We start from the raw sequence: 17409 nt of genomic DNA on the forward strand, positions 1-17409 counted from the left end.
AAAGAATATTTTCTCAAAATTTTATTTCCAAAGAAATTTTCGCGATGCACGAGCAAAATTTTGATACGCTGCTCTTCTTGCTTGGACGGCATTTTGACAACTGAAGAGTGAATTCAAATATTCAAAATAAGTACGACATTATACACATACACACCTTCAAAATGAGGGGTGCTCAGGTTTTTTAAATGCAAAATTGAAAGAAATACGTCAAGTTTATATTGACCAAATTTTGACCGTATCACCCTTTAAATTAGAAATCTGAGTCCTTAAAGATTAATACCAAGTTTGATATATATCGAAATTTCTATTCGATTTGCTTGATATTGGAAATTTAAGGGTGTTTTAAACCCTTAAAGAGCAATGTCAAATTGGTATAAATTGGTCTATATTTGGATATAGCTCCCGATTTGATTTATTGAGATCGTAATTTTCATCCGATTTTTTTAAAATTGGACATTTATATTGATCTCCCTATTTGTTATCTGTTATACCCTCATCCTATGGCGGAGCGTACACAAATTTCCCACAAAAATATAAAATCTATATTGAAAAAAATGTTGACCCAATATGAAAGATTATACAACTTAAAATTTAAGATAAAAATTATACGACATATTAAAGGCAACTTTTTATATTGACTTTTGCATAAAGAAAACAACTTTATATCAGAAAAATCCGTCTTCTACACTCAAAAAAAGTGAACTCTCTATTTCGCTAAAGCCAATATAACTTTATTTTAGTTCATGGAATTATTATGTTTGGAGAAAGTTTCCTTTACTCTAATAATTTTTTGCGTACGTTAGTTATATTAACCAAAAAAGGAAAAATATACACAAATGAAGCATAAAAATTAACTAAATTCGTGTCTTCCACAAAATAGTTCAGTATTTCTTTACATTTGCCAATTTTACTACAAATGCGTTCATCATGAACTTCGTATGTCACTAAAGACATTCTTGCAATTTTGAACTCCAAAGTTTTCCTTGAAACTACAAATTTTCCTTTAACAAGTGAAAAAACTTAATTATGTTTAATAAATTTTCTGGAATTTTTCGAAAAATATTTACTTATTTTAATGACATCGGCGTGATGCCAGCGTTTGTAATACTGTTTAGATAAAATTTTCTAAAAATATTCAAAATTGTCTAAAATTAACCGAAATGTTTCTTCCTGGTGGGTTCACTGTTTTTTCAGTGTAGGAGTTCGCATTCGTATTTTAAAAACAACAAATCTTTGATCTCACCACAATATTTTTTCAGTGTATGAAGTGCATTCATATTTGGAAGAAACTTTGTTTATTTTCAAAAGTTTATTTTTCGAAGATGTTTATGTTGAAAACGAATTCAATAAATGCAAATGAAATTTGAATTTTTTATTCACAAAAGAAGGCATCTTTTCTTCGAATGAAGTCCTTGTATGTTAAATAGCAAATTAGCATCACAATTCTGGAGTTATGAAAAAATGGGAGGCGTGTCTGAATTTAAATATTAACCTTTTTGAAGTTTTAAATAACTTACCTTTAATGAGAATTTATTCAAGCCAAGCGTTACAGATCAATGTTGTAGCACCATATGCAAATTTTACTGGATCATAATAAAAACCATTATTGCACAATACGGTTTAGTTTTGGTTTAAAGTTTATTCCCTCGCCAAAACAACAATAACTACAACCGAAAATAACGGTTGCGAAATTGTTGACCTTGAGGGAATGGATGGTTAAATGAGTTTAATTGCCACAAAAAAAAATAACAACACGAAAAAATATTATTTTTGAATAGAAGTCAGTAGAACGATAAATAAGTTGGAATTTCACGAATTTTGAACACTATTCAATTCTAAGGAGATTTTAGTATTAAATATCAATAATCCAACAACTATTTACAATTTTTCACTAATAGAGCTGTTTGTTATTCTCCTGAATTTTTGTTTCTAGTTGTCTTTTTATGAAATTTAAAATTTTGACGGTTTTTGTTTTTTATTGTTGTCTTTTTTGCTATTTTTTTTTCAGTTGGAAAAATCACTCAAGTGCAAATTTTCAAATTCAAAAGAAAAACGAATGTTAACGAGCGAGCAATTCAAACAAACAAACTAGACGATCGAATATGCACACCTACACACACCCACACACGCATGCAACCGAAAATTTCAAACTAAGAATCAACCACACTTGTTAACGGTTTTTAACATTACCACTACTCTGTGCTTTTTATTGTTGCTGTTGTTGTTATTGTTGCATCAAGGCACATTTGCCGTTGTTATATTTCATTCTGTTTTTACTGCTATTGTTGTTGTTGTTGCTATATTTGCCATTAGTATTGGGCAGATATTATGTAATTTGTGTGCAACACTAGGGTTTGTTTTTCTATATTTTTTTTTTGTTCCTCGCACCGTTTCTTTTGGAGTTTTTTGTTGGTTTAGCTGAAGACTTCTCTTCTTGATGATTTTTACCTATGGTATGGTGGTACTCTATTGGGTGGTAATGGGGAAGGTACTGCTTCACTTATCCCCACTACATGCCATACAAAAAAAAAACGAAGCAATCAAGAGTTGAAGCTTAGGAGTTTTACTGGTTGTTGGCCAGATTTGTAGCAAACGTTCCTCTAACACGTACCGTTTAAGTGTGAAACGAAGCACAGAAGTTATCAACATTTATAAAGATTTTCTTTGGCTTAAAATCCAAAGTAGAAGAGGAGTGCTTTATCACTAAGTATCTTCTCTTTCACGCAATCATCCATGGTACTCAGCTCTATATTACACTGGAGAAAACTTAAGAATTTCCATATAATAAGAATGGTGTATAAAGTTGAAAAAAAAAATAGGAAATTCACTCCGAATACTGTTCGTGTGGTAATTCTTTTTCGATATCTGGTCGGAGGGAGGGTATTTCTTAGAATATTCAGGGAAGATATAGCATGATCCTAATATGACCATTAGCGTAGCTAGACAATTTTTCTAGGGGGGGGGGGGGCTATAGCCCCCTAGCTAAAACTTTATAGACTGAACTTATAGATTCAACTAATGTTTTATTTCATAAAATTGAATAAAAAAAAATAGACAAAATAGTTCAAGACGCGTCCTAAAATGTAAGTTTACTCCGTCAATGACAAACCCATGTTAAAGTGGACGGTCCCTTTCATACGTTTTGATCAGAACTGGGACTGGTCCATACACACCAGGGACTAGTCCTGTACCAGTTCTGTGGTTGATCCATTTCCCGTAGGGTAGTTCCACACTTTTCCCAGCAAAAAATTGGGAGTTGTTCTAAAGGCACAACTTTAAAAAAACTTCCAAAAATGTCTTCACAAAGAAGTTAACTATTTTAACTACACAGGAAGTTTTTTTTACTTCATTTTTTTATATTTTAATGCGTAATTTATTGTTTTCTTTTTTCAAATAGTTTAAAAAAAGAGTAAGAATAAATAAAATGGTACAAATTAGTCAAATTTTGCCACAAAAATGCTAAATCCATTATGGAAAAATCGATAATATTTGAAAATATTGGAGGGAAAACGTTTCAAACAAGCGTTAGAATGCATTAAAAATCATAAAAAAGCATAAAAATTATTTATTTGGGAAAATATCACAAATTTTTTAATTCACATTCAAAGCACTGAATTCGGATCACACCTTAAGAAGTGATGCAAAATCCTTGCAACGGTTGTTGAAACAGTGGACATTCGTTCTATGACAAGTTCATATTACATTCATCGCTTATCCGCCAATTTTGTACCACTTCCAGACCCAAAAAGAACATTTTCACTTCTTTTTTGGCGACGCTTTTTTGGTGCATTATTAAGATATTAATTTATGACAGAATAGTTTTAATATCAATTACTATTTTTTATTCAACTAAATCATAAGTTCAACCACAGCTTTATTTCATAAATATCAGACTTCTACCACAACCCAAGTAATTCGATTGTGCATGAAAGTCTTTAGTGGAACTTTGTGCGTTGTACGAGTATATACTTGTTTAATTTTTATAAAAATGTAAAATCGTAAATAGGTTTTCAAATTCTGGGGGGGGGGGCTAAAATTTTTCTGGGGGGGTCTAAGCCCCCTCCCCAGAGGCCTTCCTACGCTTATGAATATGACACTATATTTTATGTTACTTGGTCCACCAATTGTTCGTTTCAAGTTTTTTCATAACTCAAAAAACATAAATGATTGGTTCCAAATATAAAGCGAACATAGAGATAGGTCATGCAGCAAAATTAGCGTACATCATTTATCGATCGGAGAGGGGGACATCCTATTGCACAATTTGTATACCCTCCACCATAGGATTGGAGGTATATTAACTTTGTCATTCCGTTTGTAACACATCGAAATATTGCTCTAAGACCCCATAAAGTATATATTCTGGGTCGTGGTCCGTCCCTCCGTCTGTTGAAATCACGCTAACTTCCAAACGAAACAAACTATGGTTGTGAAACTTGACACAAGTAGTTGTTATTGATGTAGGTCGGATGGTATTGCAAATGGACCATATCGGACCACTTTTACGTATAGCCCCCATATAAACCGACCCCCAGATTTGGCTTGCAGAGCCTCTTAGCATATCGTCTATAACAACCATGCAAAAATTGGTCCATATCGGTCCATAATTGTCTATAGCCCCCTTATAAACCGATCCCCAGATTTGACCTCCGGAACTTCTTGGAGGAGCAAAATTTATCCGATCCGGTTGAAATTTGGTACGTAGTGTTAGTATATGGTCTCTAATAACCATGCAAAAATTTATCAATATCGGTCCATAATTATATATACCCCCCATATAAACCGATCCGCAACTTTTACCTCCCGATCCTCCGATCCGATTGAAATTTGGTACGTGGTGTAAATATATAGTCTCTAACAACCATGCACAAATTGGTTCATATCGGTCCATAATTATATATAGGCCCCATATAAACCGATCCCCAGATTTGTTTTGAAGCCTCTTGGAGGAGCAAATTTCATTCGATTTCGATTTAGTTGAAATTTTGTATTTTGAGTAAGTATATGGACACCATTTGTCCATAACGGTGCATAATTATATATAGGCCCCATATAAAACGATTCAGATTTGACCTCCGGAGCATCTTGGAGAAGCAAATTTCATCCGATTCGGTAATAATTTGGTATATTGTGCTAGTATATGGCCCCTAACAACTGTGCCAAACTTGGTCCATTTCGGTCGATATTTATATATAGCCCTCAGATAAACCGATCCCCAATCACACAAAAATTGGTCCATATCGATTCATAATTGTATATAACCCCCATATAAAGCGAACCCCTTATTTCAATTCTGGCACACTAATTATCGCTAAAAGTTCATATCGGTTAAGAACTGAATTAACATATATACGTATGTAATCAGCCTTTTTAGTCTAATATATTCACCAATGGACTAACTTACAATTTAGAAGACGATGTTAAGAAGTTTTAAGATACCTTGCCATCGGCAGGTATTACAACAACCTAATGGTGATTTCGATTGCTAAAAACTATGTTGCATATTTTACACTTTACCCCCATAAATCGAAAATTTGTGTTCGATTGGAAAATTCAGTGCAGCCTACCCAAAATGTTCACGTTCGATTGACGGGGTGCTACCCATCGAAAGAGCAAAAGTGTAGCCCATTTTACACCGTAGCTGGTCTGCGGTGCAGATGTTTACACTTTCAATCAGATGTTGAAAACGCCTTTATTCTTCGACCTAAATAATAGCGTGGTTGGAAATTCAAAAGAAAGTGCGTGGCGCGTGTATTGTGGTTGCTTTTCAATTTCTTCAACACAGCTGATTAATTTACCAAGAAGAAGCATATCAGTTGTCTATTGCCGCGACAACAAAATTCGAAATTAAACATTTTTAATATAATAGCAAATACATTAGAGGAGCCACCGTGGTGCAATGGTTAGCATGCCCGCCTTGCATACACAAGGTCGTGGGTTCGATTCCTGCTTCGACCGAACACCAAAAAGTTTTTCAGCGGTGGATTATCCCACCTCAGTAATGCTGGTGACATTTCTGAGGGTTTAAAAGCTTCTCTATGTGGTTTCACTGCAATGTGGAACGCCGTTCGGACTCGGCTATAAAAAGGAGGTCCCGTGTCATTGAGCTTAACATGAAATCGGGCAGCACTCAGTGAAAAGAGAGAAGTTCACCAATGTGGTATCACAATGGACTGAATAGTCTAAGTGAGCCTGATACATAGGGCTGCCATCTAACCTAACCTAACCTAATAGCAAAATGCAAATGCGTTTGTTTGTCAACACCATTATCGATGCGCTACTGAAGAGTAGTTCGTTCTTCTGACGACGATGAAGATGTTACAACATCATTGCTTGGACGAAATGACCAACGGCGAATTAAAAACTTCAGAATGTAATTAATTTGTACTCTGAAGTAGCTTCATGATTATCTGTTGTAAAATAGTTGGTTTTATTCCAATAATAGTTGTTAAAAATAATCGAAATATTTCCGCCAAATTTCTTTTGTTTTGATTTTATATCAGTGTTGCACCTTTTTTGTTCGTTTTCAAACGAAAATGGTGAGGTCTTTGCAAGGGGTTTCGGCAACACTGTGGTAACACCATAAAATGTTGTACCATTTATATGCAACACTCTTTTTCCCAAACGAAATCACCATAAGTAATTCCAATGTCTAGTATTTTGTCGATTTCCTGGATGTATACAAAACTGGATTCAATTCTATAATTTTTTGATAAATGAGGCTGAATCAATTTATTTCTCCACTTTTTTTAATGTTCCGGGAGGATGTAGCGTGGTATTTGAAGGATTGCTCACCCTTTTGGTTTAGTATTCTTTTTATACCCACCACCATAGAATGGTGACGGGGGTATAATAAGTTTGTCATTCCGTTTGTAACACATCGAAATATCGATTTCCGACTATATAAAGTATATATATTCTTGATCAGGGAGAAATTCTAAGACGATATGACCATGTCCGTCTGTCTGTCTGGCTGTCTGTTGTAATTACGCTGCAGTCTTAAATAATGAAGCAATCGTGCTTCATTAATTTTGCACAAACTCGTCTTTTGTCTGCAGGCAGGTCAAGTTCGAAGATGGGCTATATCGGTCAAGGTTTTGATATAGTCCCCATATAAACCGTCCTCCCGATTTGGGGTCTTGGGCTTATAGAAATCGTAGTTTTTATCCAATTTGCCTGAAATTTTAAATCTAGAGGTATTTTATGACCATAAAGAGGTGTGCCAAAAATGGTGAGTATCGGTCCATGTTTTGATATAGCCCCCATATAGACTGATCTCCCGATTTTATTCTTTGGCTTATAGAAACCGTAGTTTTTATCCAATTTGCCTGAAATTTTAAATCTAGAGGTATTTTATGACCATAAAGAGGTGTACCAAAACTGGTGAGTATCGGTCCATGTTTTGGATATTAATGATTCCTCTAAAACTCAAACAAAAATGGTTCTAATAAATCCAGAATCTGATATAGTCTTCATAGGTAAAATCTTCAAATTTATCTTCGTGAAGTATACTGGTTGAACTTCTCTGCTTGATCTGTCCTCAAACCCTCTGAAATTTCAAAGGAAACCCTAATATTTGATTCATGGTGGTGGGTGTTTAAGATTCGGCCCGGCCGAACTTACTGCTGTATATACTTGTTAATTGCTCCAATATGCCTGAAGTGCACAGTGAACTTACAGGGTAGCCATCTTATTATACCCTCCACCATAGGATGGGGGGTATATTAACTTTGTCATTCCGTTTGTAACACATCGAAATATTGCTCTAAGACCCCATAAAGTATATATTCTGGGTCGTGGTGAAATTCTGAGTCGATCTGAGCATGTCCGTCGGTCCGTCCGTCTGTTGAAATTACGCTAACTTCCGAACGAAACAAGCTATCGACTTGAAACTTGGCACAAGTAGTTGTTATTGATTTAGGTCGGATGGTATTGCAAATGGGCCATATCGGTCCACTTTTACGTATAGCCCCCATATAAACGGACCCCCAAATTTGGCTTGCAGACCCTCTAAGAGAAGCAAAATTCATCCGATCAGGCTGAAATTTGGTACACGGTGTTAGTATATGTTCTCTAACAACCATGCAAAAATTGGTCCACATCGGTCCATAATTATATACAGCCCCCATATAAACCGATCCCCCGATTTGGCTTGCGAGGCCTCTAAGAGAAGCAAATTTCATCCGATCCGGCTGAAATTTGGTACATGGTGTTAGTATATGGTCTCTAACAACCATGCAAAAATTGGTCCACATCGGTCCATAATTATATATAGCCCCCATATAAACCGATCACCCGATTTGGCTTGCGAGGCCTCTAAGAGAAGCAAATTTCATCCGATCCGGCTGAAATTTGGTACATGGTGTTAGTATATGGTCTCTAACAACCATGCACAAATTGGTCCACATCGGTCCATAATTATATATAGCCCCCATATAAACCGATCATAAGATTTGACCTCCAGAGCCTCTTGGAAGACCAAAATTCATCTGATTCAGTTGAAATTTGGAACGTGGTGTTAATGTATGGCCTCAAACACCCATGCAAATATTCGTCGAAATCGGTCCATAATTATATATAGTCCCCATATAAACCGATCCCCAGATTTGACCTCCGGAGCCCCTTGGAAGAGCAAAATTCATCCGATTCGGTTGAAATTTAGTACATGATGTTAGTATATGGTATCCCCCAACCATGCAGGAATTCGTTCCTATCAGTCCATAATTATATATAGCTCCCATATAAACCGATCGCCAGATTTGACCTTCGGTGCCTTTTGGAGAAGCAAAATTCATCCGATCTGGTTGAAATTTGGTACGTGGTGGTAGTATATGATATTTAACAACCATGCCAAAAGTAGTCCATAATCATATATAGCCCCCATATAAACCGATCCCGAGATTTGGTTTTGGAGCCTCTTGGAGGAGCACATTTCATCCGAGTCAGTTGAAATTTGGTACATTGTGCTAGTATATGGCCGTTAACAACCATGCCTAACTAGGTCCATATCGGTCTATAGTTATATATAGCCCTCAAATAAATCGATCCCCAATCACACAAAAATTGGTCCATATCAAGTTCATAATTCTATATAGCCCCCATATAAGCGACCCCCATATTCCAATTCTGGCTCTCTACGTACCGTGCAAAAGTCCATGTCGATTCATGATTATTTGTAGACTTACCTATACATAACTTTTTTGTCTAATATATTCCACGTATGGACTAACTCACAATTTAGGACACGATGTTAAGAAGTTTTAAGATACCACAACGCAAGTAGTTCGATTGTGGATAACAGTCTTTCGTAGAAATTTCTACGCAATCCATGGTGGAGGGTACATAAGATTCGGCCTGGCTGAACTTACGGCCGTATATACTTGTTACCAATTCAAACGAGAATGTTTTTAATGCATATTATTGAATCAAATAATACAAAATTGTGGCAGAAATCACTATCTTAATGTAACGTTAATGTATTAACGAACTTTTGCCTAAAATCTTGCTCTGACTTAATCTGCACGAATGTGATCTGCCCATTTTAGTGATATGGTTTTGGTGCATCTACACTGTCAACTAATATTTCTCTGAAATTGCCTTTAGAATTCGGATGTGGGGCACTGTGTGGCCAATATGAAGTACTCAATATCATAACGAAGTGCATTTATTTTGGCACAATGCCGCTTGAAAATGAGCAGCTATCTATGGCCATCAACTGTAATGTCGTTTTGTGACGTTACTACTATCATTATAACGATTTATGGCGTGATACATAGTCTGAGATACAAATGCTTTTGGAGACATGTAAACAATATAATAAGCTCTCAGTAAAACAAATACCATGAATCAATTATTTGACAAATATACCCGTGTGGTATTACTGTACATAATAAAATTGAATTGATTTTCACAATAAAACCTGAAGATAGTACCGTTCTTTAATTTTGAATATTTGGGCCTAATTTACTCATATTTTTTTTTTTCAATGTACCACTAAATGTTGGACGCTATATACACGATTTTCTGTTTTCTTTGTATTTGAACTGGTCTAACGCGAGCATTGCGAGTGGAGAATATTTTATATTAACTCCTCTTGGAAAAGCTTCATAGAATATTGAAATGGGTGGTCTTAATACAACATAATCCAGCTTGCTCTATTCCCAGGACAGGTGAAACAGGTGTTTTTCATTATACCTTTTATCGTGAACTAAGCAGCTTAAGGAACATGGAAACTCTTAATATCCTTATCAAATATACAAATGCTAATTATCACACAGTGATTTTGAAATAAAGACTGTAAACATTTGATAGTGGCCATCGTAACCTGGGTGGCTTATTACGATTATTGTTTATCCTTTTCTTCTATGATACCAGTTAAATGGGTTTAAATCGTTGAAATCAATATTAAGTCTAAGGTACTATAAGGCACATAAGTGCACGCAGAGAAGGAATATCATCAGCCCAAACATGTTTCAAGAGCAAAACGTTATTTTTGGACGGTGAACATGGAGCATTTGTGCAAAATTTCAAGCAAATCGGAGTAAAAATTTGGCCTACACTCAAAGAAAAAAACGCTTGGGAAACGTGTACCGAAAACGTTTTTCTTTTGTTAGAGTTTGTTGAACTTCTTCGAAAATTTGTAAACTTTGTTTGTTACAAAATTTTTCTTTTTTCAATAAAAAAAAATATTTTTAAACCAACAACACAGTCCATTTCGTTTATATCAAGCATTGTTCTTTTCTGACTATAAGTCATTAATAAGACCCATTTTTAGTTTCATAGTAAAAATTTAATATAGTAGTATGTGGAATATATGACTTTTTGGTGTTCTGTCGAAGCTGGGATCGAACCCATGACCCTTGGTATGCAAGGCGGACGTAGCAACCACTCCTCCTCTATTGATGAGAATAATATCTACATAGCTCAGTGCATAGTGTGTTGGCTTACAAATTGCATGGTCCGCGGTTCGATCCTCCGTCCATTCGAAAGGTAAAATTTATAAAATCGAATAATTTCTTCAACCTTGTTTGTATTACAGAAAAAGGTGATAAACTAAAAAACCTCGTGGAAGTGAGAAAGATGTGAGTGAAAATGCAATTAGCCAGAAAAGATTGTTGTTTTTTTATTTGTAAGTTAGTGCATATGTTTGCAACACCCAGAAGGAGACGAGATAGACACATGTTGTCTTTGGCAAAAATGCTCAGGGTGTGCTCCTGAGTCGATATCGCCATGTCCGTCTGTCCATCTGTCCGTGAACACATTTTTGTAATCAAAGTCTAGGTCGCAGTTTTAGTCCAATCGACTTAAAATTTGGCACAAGTATGTGTTTTGGCTCAGAATAGAACCCTATTGATTTTGGAAGAAATCGTTTCAGATTTAGATATAGCTCCCATATATATATATTTCGACCGATATGGACTTATATGGCCCCAGAAGCCAGAGTTTTACCCTAATTTACTTAAAATTTTGCACAAGAAGAAAAATTAGTACTATAGTCAAGTGTGCCAAATTTTATTGAAATCGGTTCAGATTTAGATAAAGCTCCCATATATATATGTTTCGCCCGATGTGGACTAATACGGTCCCAGAAGCCAGAGTTTTACCCCAATTTGGTTGAAATCTTGCACTAGGAGTGCAATAAGTAGTGTAGTCAAGTGTGCCAAATTTTATTGAAATCGGTTCAGATTTAGATATATCTCCCATATATAGCTTTCGCCCGATTTCCACTCATATGACCACAGAGGCCAATTTTTAACTCCGATTTAGTTGAAATTTTGCACAGGGAGTAGAATTAGTATTGCAGCTATGCGTGTCAAATTTGGTTGAAATCGGTTCAGATTTACATATATCTCCCATATATAGCTTTCGCCCGATTTACACTCATATGACCACAGAGGCCAATTTTTAACTCCGATTTAGTTGAAATCTTGCACAGGGAGTAGAATTAGCATTGTTGCTATGCGTGCCAAATTTGGTTGAAATCGGTTCAGATTTAGATAAAGCTCCCATATATATGTTTTTCTGATTTCGAGAAAAAATGGTCAAAATTCCAACATCGCCACTGCTTAGTCGAAAAGTTGTAAAACTGACTCTAATTTTCCTAAACTTCTAATACATTTATATCGAGCGATAAATCACAAATAAACTTTTTCGAAGTTTCCTTAAAATTGCTTCAGATTTAAACGTTTCCCATATTTTTTTACTAACATTGTGTTCCACCCTAGTGCATTAGCCGACTTAAATTTTGAGTCTATAGATTTTGTAGAAGTCTATCAAATTCTGTCCAGATCGAGTGATATTTAAATGTATGTATTTGGGACAAATCTTTATATATAGCCCCCACCACATTTGACGGATGTGATATGGTATCGAAAATTTAGATGTACAAAGTGGTGCAGGGTATAATATAGTCGGCCCCGCCCGACTTTAGACTTTCCTTACTTGTTTGTTTTTTTTTTTTTGAGTTAGTCCTTATGAAATTGTTTTTACATACAGGAAAAGAATAAACGTTCATCAAAAAAAGTATATACTTTTCTTCCAAATAAACTTCCTTAAAGCAAAAAGCAAATGAGAAACGAAATGAAATGAGTTTGTCTAAAATTTCGTTTGGGAGGAAAAAATTAGTTTTTAGCGTGTATGTGGTCATTGAGTTTACATCGAGCGAATGATATATATGAGAGCTATATCTAAATGTGAACTGATTTCTTCCAACATCAATTGGGTTCTATTCTGACCTAATGCGCTTTACAGACTCTCAGTTATTCCGGACGGAATGTCGGTGTTTGTAAAGAATCTTACAGTGTGTCGGATCGATACGACTTGTCCGCGATGACTAAATAATCGGTAAATGTGTTATCGATCCCATAAACATGCAGCAGTATCGATTATGCCTTCGGACTTAACTTATAATGTGCACAATATATGGAATATGTTCGACACGAGCACTGTCGTCCGGAATAACTGATAGTCTATAAAGCGCATAAGACACATACTTTTGCTAAATTTTAAATTGCTTTAAACTGAAACCTAGACTTTGATCGCAAAGCTATCAAAGCTACACTGAACATTATTGTCAAATATCTCGTCTCCTTAAAAAATATAGTGAATTTTTCGATTTATTTTTACCTTTTTGCAACTTCTTAAAGTTTAAAATTTCCCTTTTAGATAGAACTTGATTTGCGCAACTGGCGATAAACGACTCCAACGACATTTTTTGACACAATACGAAAAAACTGTTTCGACAATGTTATGGGTCCCAATTTTATTTGTAATTTAGTTCCTCATCGTAGTAAATACCTTTAAACAATGCTTCAAATGTCAAAAACAAACCATAGCCTCAAACCTCCTAAGTGCCCTTTGTGCCACACAAGTTAGGTGTCAAATTTCATAACAAAATAACTTTTGCCCCATTGACAGACAAAAATGAACCAGGCACAAATTCTCTAAATATCACTTAAAATCATAAAACTTGTTGCTCTCCGACACAAATAATTTCACTTTCGTTCATTCATTCGTTCATCAAGAGCACTTTTGCATACAGCCACTTATCTATGTGTGGATAGTCTGCTCCCAGATGGCTTTGAATATCTTTGAAATTAAATTTAGCATAAGTAGTTAACTGAAGGGGCGAGTGAAGGGGAAGACAGGCAAAAGTAAAGAAAAACTTTTAAATTATTTGGTATAGCACAACTCCCTCTCTCTCTCTCTCTCACTATGTCTAAGAGCTCCATCAGTCCCTTCCTGTAACACTCTAACAACAAAAGCTAACATTCTATTGCTTCCGCTTGGTGCAGAACATTGTTTCCTTTTGTTTTTTGTCTGTGTGTGTTTGTGTAGGAAAATATCCTACCCACAAAGGGTCTTTGTAGAATCCACACAAAATGATTTATTCCCCATAGTGTTCTCAACGAATTAGAATTGGACATAAAAAACACTCCCTTTTGCCAGTGCCTAATTCCATTGGAAAACTAACTTGTTCTCATGTCAATAACTTTATTCTTGCACTCTATACGCTTGAGGGACAAATGATAATATTTTCGGCACCCCCTAGGACAATATTTGTGTACCTTGTGATTCTGGATTGTGTGACAAAGCGAGAGTTTCTGTTTTTTGCTTGAAGCAAAGGAAACCTTCACGCGATGGAGAAGGTTAGACAGAAGTGAAAATGTTTTTTATACTCGTAAATGTATGGGACCGTACATAGTGTAATGCTTCATGGATGCCACTCACGACTGAAAAATCATACTCACGCACACTCACGCACGATATTTTTTGGTAGGACTCACGTACACTCACGAAAAGAAAATTTGTACTCATGCACACTCACGCACGATATTTTTTGGTAGGACTCACGTACACTCACGAAAAGAAAATTTGTACTCATGCACACTCACGCACGAAAATGTCGTGACATACGAAAAATACCGTGACTCACGAAAAATATCGTGACTCACGAAAAATATCATGACTCACGAATAATTTTATGATTAATTTACCTCACCGAAGTGTCTGAAAACATGAGCATTATTAAAAGCGAGAGTGTTATTAAACTCTTAACATCCCAGGTGTCACTAAAATTGTAATTGAATTTAACTCTTAAGCGTTGGTGAGCAGGAATATTTTCGTGAGTGTAATTCGTTACTCACGCACACCCCATAAAATATATATTATCTGGGTCGTGGTGAAACTCTGAGTCGATCTGAGCATGTCCGTCCGTCCGTCCGTCCGTCCGTCCGTCTGTTGAAATCGCGCTAACTTCCGAACGAAACAAGCTATCGACTTGAAACTTGGCACAAGTAGTTGTTATTGATGTAGGTCGGATGGTATCGTAAATGGGCCATATCGGTCCACTTTTACGTATAGCCCCCATATAAACGGACCTCCAAATTTGGCTTGCGAGGCCTCTGAGAGAAGCAAATTTCATCCGATCCGGCTGAAATTTGGTACATGGTGTAAGTATATGGTCTCTAACAACCATGCAAAAATTGGTCCACTTCGGTCCATAATTATATATAGCCCCCATATAAACCGATCCCCCGATTTGGCGTGCGAGGCCTCTAAGAGAAGCAAATTTCATCCGATCCGGCTGAAATTTGGTACATGGTGTTAGTATATGGTCTCTAACAACCATGCAAAAATTGGTCCACTTCGGTCCATAATTATATATAGCCCCCATAAACCGATCCCCCGATTTGGCGTGCGAAGCCTCTAAGAGAAGCACATTTCATCCGATCCGGCTGAAATTTGGTACATGGTGTTAGTATATGGTCTCTAACAACCATGCAAAAATTGGTCCACATCGGTCTACAATTATATATAGCCCCCATAAAAACCGAAATTTGGTACATGGTGTTAGTATATGGTCTCTAACAACCATGCACAAATTGGTCCACATCGGTCCATACTTATATATAGCCCCCATATAAACCGATCACCAGATTTGACCTCCGGAGCCTCTTGGAAGACCAAAATTCATCTGATTCAGTTGAAATTTGGTACGTGGTGTTAATATATGGCCTCAAACTCCCATGCAAAAATTGGTCGAAATCGGTCCATAATTATATATAGCCTCCATATAAACCGATCCCCAGATTTGACCTCCGGAGCCCCTTGGAAGAGCAAAATTCATCCGATTCGGTTGAAATTTGCAACGTGGTGTTAGTATAAGGCCGCTAATAACCATGCCAAAATTGGTCCATATCGGTCTATAGTTATATATAGGCGATCTCCAATCACACAAAAATTGGTCCTTATCGGTTCATAATCATGCTTGCCACTCGAGCCAAAAATAATCTACCAAAATTTTATTTTTATAGAAAACATTGTAAAAATGTTATTTCTATAGAAAATTTTGTCAAAATTTTGTTTCTATAGAAAATTTTGTAAAAATTTTATTTCTATAAAATTTTTTTCCAAATTTTACTTCTATAGAAAATGTTGTCAAAATTTTATTTCTATAGAAACTTTAAACTTAATTATATACGTATTTAATCGGCCTTTTTTAGGTTAATATATACCACGTATGGACTATGTGGTATATATTACGGTGTTAGGAAGTTTTAAGATACCTTGCCATCGGCAAGTGTTACCGCAACCCAAGTAATTCGATTGTGGATCACAGTCTTCAGTAGAAGTTTCTACGCAATCCATGGTGGAGGGTACATAAGCTTCGGCCTGGCCGAACTTACGGCCGTATGTACTTGTTTTTTTTTTTACTTTTAACGAACTTTTTGCCGTCAAAAGATATCTTTGGTTGTCTAAAATTTCGTTCCTAAGAAAAAAAACTCTTCCTTCAGTCTAGGAGCCTTTACTTGGAAGACTTTTCACCGCTTTTTGAAAATTATGTGTATTAGTTATGTGGTTGTAAAAAGTGATACGGTACCCCACCCACGGCCTTCCAGTTAAAAAAAAAACTAACGAAGGGTACGTCATCCTCCCCATCAATATATGAAAAGATTGAAAGCCTTAGTACCCAGCAAAAAAATTGGAAGTTCTTCTAAAGGCACAACTTTAAAAGCACTTCCAAAAATGTCCTCCCAAAGAAGTTCTTTATTTTAACTGCACAGCAAGTTCATTTGAGTCAATTTTTTTATTATTCGCTTTTTTCATATTTTTAATGGAAAACTTTAAATTTTGTGTTTCAGATAGGTTAAAAATAGATTAAGAATTAATAAAATGCTAAAAATTCTTTAAATTTTGCCGAAAAAATGCCAAATCCATTCTAGAAAAATTGCGATTTTTTTAAAATATTTGATGTCAAACGTTCCACACAAGTGTAAGAATTCATTACAACTCATAAAAAATTTTTAATAGTATTTATTTGTTAAAATATCACAAAATTTCTTAATTCACATCCAAAACACTGGATTCGCATCACATCTTAAGAAGTGATGTAAATTCTTTGTTAGGGCTGTTGAAATGGTGCACATCCGTCCTATGACAAGCCCATTCATTCATCGCTTCTGCGTCAATTTTGCACCACTTCCGGATCCAGAAAGAACATTTTCATTACTTTTTTGGCGACTCTTTTTTTGCTGGCTGGGGGAAGTTCCTATTTGCCCTATTGCTCATTTAAAAAAAATGATTCAGTTCTTTACAATTTAGGTCAAATTAAGCGAGGGGGTGCACCACTGTGATGCAATGGTTAACATACACCCTTACTTAGGCTGCTAGACGAACTGCTCATGAGGTGACGTATTTCGGCCACACTAGGACAAGCTAACATACAAAGGTATGTGAACAAAGCCACTCCCCAAGGAGGAGTTCTATCACCTCTTCTTTGGAATGTTGCCATAAGCAACCTCCTGGTTTCCCTAGAAAAAGAAAGGATAAAAGTGGTGCCATACGCAGACGATGTGGCTCTAGCAGTCAGGGGAAAATTCCCATCCACAATCAGAGATGTTATACAGA

General features: G+C 35.9%; 1 protein-coding gene across 3 annotated transcripts in view; it reads right to left on the bottom strand.

Annotated features, from left to right (window-relative positions):
* LOC142233761 (uncharacterized) overlaps positions 1 to 17409 on the bottom strand; it is a 175365-nt gene that overhangs the window by 77534 nt on the left and 80422 nt on the right. For 2 of the 3 annotated variants that reach the window (XM_075304788.1, XM_075304786.1), the window contains exon 1: positions 1518 to 2599. The exons of the other annotated variant lie outside the window; for it this stretch is intronic. The gene's annotated coding sequence lies outside the window, so the exon portion shown is untranslated. Of the gene's footprint in view, positions 1 to 1517; positions 2600 to 17409 lie in introns of those variants that run through there. 3 annotated transcript variants of the gene reach the window in all.

Source organism: Haematobia irritans, chromosome 4 (assembly GCF_050003625.1).
Source record: "Haematobia irritans isolate KBUSLIRL chromosome 4, ASM5000362v1, whole genome shotgun sequence".
NCBI lineage: Eukaryota > Metazoa > Arthropoda > Insecta > Diptera > Muscidae > Haematobia > Haematobia irritans.